Here is a 2,737-nt window from a genome sequence, read left to right as displayed (position 1 = left end):
AGCCACTTAGGTAGCCCAATTAAGGGCCTCTGCCAACTTCTGCTGCCATTTTACCAGTGGCAGGGGGGGAGGGGTGGGTGGGTGGGGGAGTGGTGGGGTGGTAAGGAGCATGGAAATCAGGCATAGTGAAGAAGGCTCTTATGACCCCAGGCAGCAGCAGAAAAACCGGCTGATCCAACTGAAGTCAAAAGCAGGAAACTTGAAGGCTTCGCACAACTTCATTACTGTAGATGGTAAGTCAGGCATTTAATTTGTGATGTTGCAGCAATTTTGGGAGTAAATTCTAGGGAGGAGGGAGAATCTTTTCTTGGGGGGGGGAGGAAAACCAGCACCCCATTTTTTTTCCTACCAAGGAATGAGTACGTGCATCGACTATTTGTTGAAATGGGGGGTTAGAAGGTTATCACGAATATATTTTAATAGTCACAGTTTTTGAGTGTACTGCACAGTGGACTCACAGTATTATTGCTGGTTCCCAGCCAAACATCAGAGCACTTGAATAAGTGGCAATAATTGACCAGAATTAGAATCTGACCTTGCGAAAACCATGAGAGAAGTATGCAAGCAGCTAACCATGAGTTCAGGGCTATCCAATCAAATGCTGTAAAACTGAATTGGAGCTGATCCAAATCACGCAATGGGTGGCAGTCAGACAAAATAAATTCTTTAGATTTTTGTATTGATGGATATAGTACAGATCCAGTTAGCGGCCATCCACTTCCTCCTCACTTCCCACAGGCAGGAATGCGAGTTACTTTTCCTTTATCCAGTTCCCTTTCAGAAGTTACCAATTTCCCTGCTTCCATCAGCCTTTCAAGCGACATATTCCAAACCACAAAGGCTTTTACCAAGTCCTTTGCTAATTATCTTAAAACGCTGTCTATTTGTTACCGGCCCTCCTGCCAGTAGAAACTGTTTCTCCTCCTCTCTCAAAACCCTTTCCTAATTTTGAATACTTCCATGAGTCCTGCTCTAAGGAGGACAGCTCCAGCTGCTCCAGTCTCTGTGGCAGCCTTGGTTCAGTGGTGGCACTCTTGTGAGTCAGGAGGTTATAGATTCAGGCGCTGCTGCTGAGACCCGAGGTTTCTTTTGTAGTGCTGAAGGAGTGCTGCATTGTTGGAGGTGCTATCTTTTGGATGAGATGTCAGACGAGGACCTGCCTTCCCTCCTGGTGATTATTAAAGTTCCCATCACACTTTTTCAAAGTAGAGCAAGCCTCCTCACTGCCCTGACCAATATGAAACCACTGAACCAACATTACTAAAGCCAGATTGTCTGGCCATTGTCACATTGCTGTTTAAGAGTGCTTGCTGTCCGCACATTGGTTATTGTTTATCCTGCAATAAACTAGTGACTACACTTCAAGAAGTACTTCACTGCCTGTAAAATGCTTTGGAATACCCTGAGGCTATGAAAGGTGCTATACAAATGCAAGTTCCTACTTTCTTTAGTCTCTCCATAGAATACACCTCCTTCCTTTCCTGAAAGACTGAGATCCACACCTATCCACACCAACTGGTCGTCATTCATGTTTAAAATTATTTCTTCATGGGATGTGGGTGTTGCTGGCTAGGCTAGCACTTGTTGCCCATCCCTAATTGCCCTTGAACTGAGTGGCTTTCTGGGCCATTTCAGAGGGCAGTTAAGAGTCAACCATGTTGCTGTGGGTCTGGTAGGCCAGACTGGGGAAGGGCGGAAGATTTCCTTCCCTGAAGGACAATGAATGATAATGCAAGTCAGCAAGCTCTTTGAGCATGGGGAGCACCACAGTCCAAACCTGATCTTGTCCTTATTCGACACCCAAAGGTGCACACTGTTCCATCCCTGAATTACATCTTTGGTGATCAGGATCAGAAACCTTTGGCAATTTATTTCACCCCCTTCACTGTCACAGCAGTGAACTGTAGTCCATTTTTTGTCCTATGGAAATCATGCTTGATCCTAGGAGTTCCTTGGTCTCCTCAGGAATAACTCAGGAGGAGAAACATTTAAGATACTGTGATCAGTTCTGGGCGCTACACCTCAGGAAGGATATTTAACTTTGGAAGTGGCAGCAGCACAGATTCACCAAAATGATACCAGGGCTAAAAGATTAAAATAATGAGGTCAAGTCACATAGACAAGGGTGGTATGTCTTCGAACATAGGAGATGAAGGGGTAATCTGATTGAGCTGTTTAAGATGATTAAAGGATTTGATGGGGTAAATAGAGAAAAAAAAAACTATTCTCTTTTGCTGAGGGAGTCCACAAGGGGAGATAACTCTAAAATTAGAACTAGGCCTTTCACTGGTGATGTTGAGAAACACTCCTTCACACGGAGGGTAGCGGAGATCTGGAATTCTCTCCTCCGAAAGGCTGGGGATCAATTGAAAATTTCAAATTGAGACTGATAGATTTTTTAGCTGAGCGAGGTTATGAAGGGTTACAGAACCCAAGTGTGTAGACGGAGTTAAGATACAGGTCAGCCATGATCAAACTGAGAGAGCAGGCTCAATAGGCCGAAGGGCCTGCTCCTGTTCCTAGTCCTGTGAGTCCATTATTCTGCCACTCCATCAAAAGAAATAATTGTTGGTTTTCTTTGATGGTGGAGAGCCCAGCCAATTAAGCCTTTCTGATTGTCCTCTTGGTGCTAGGAGCAGCAGGTTTCATGCAGGATGTTAAAGAATGTCAAACTTCAGTCAATACTGATCATGCGACTTTAGAAATGGCTTCATTCCATGCAAAGCCAGGCAAATGT

Source organism: Cetorhinus maximus, chromosome 19, assembly GCF_964194155.1.
Source record: "Cetorhinus maximus chromosome 19, sCetMax3.hap1.1, whole genome shotgun sequence".
Taxonomy (NCBI): domain Eukaryota; kingdom Metazoa; phylum Chordata; class Chondrichthyes; order Lamniformes; family Cetorhinidae; genus Cetorhinus; species Cetorhinus maximus.
The sequence above is the reverse complement of the archived record's forward strand: the minus strand, read 5'-3'. Positions refer to the sequence as shown.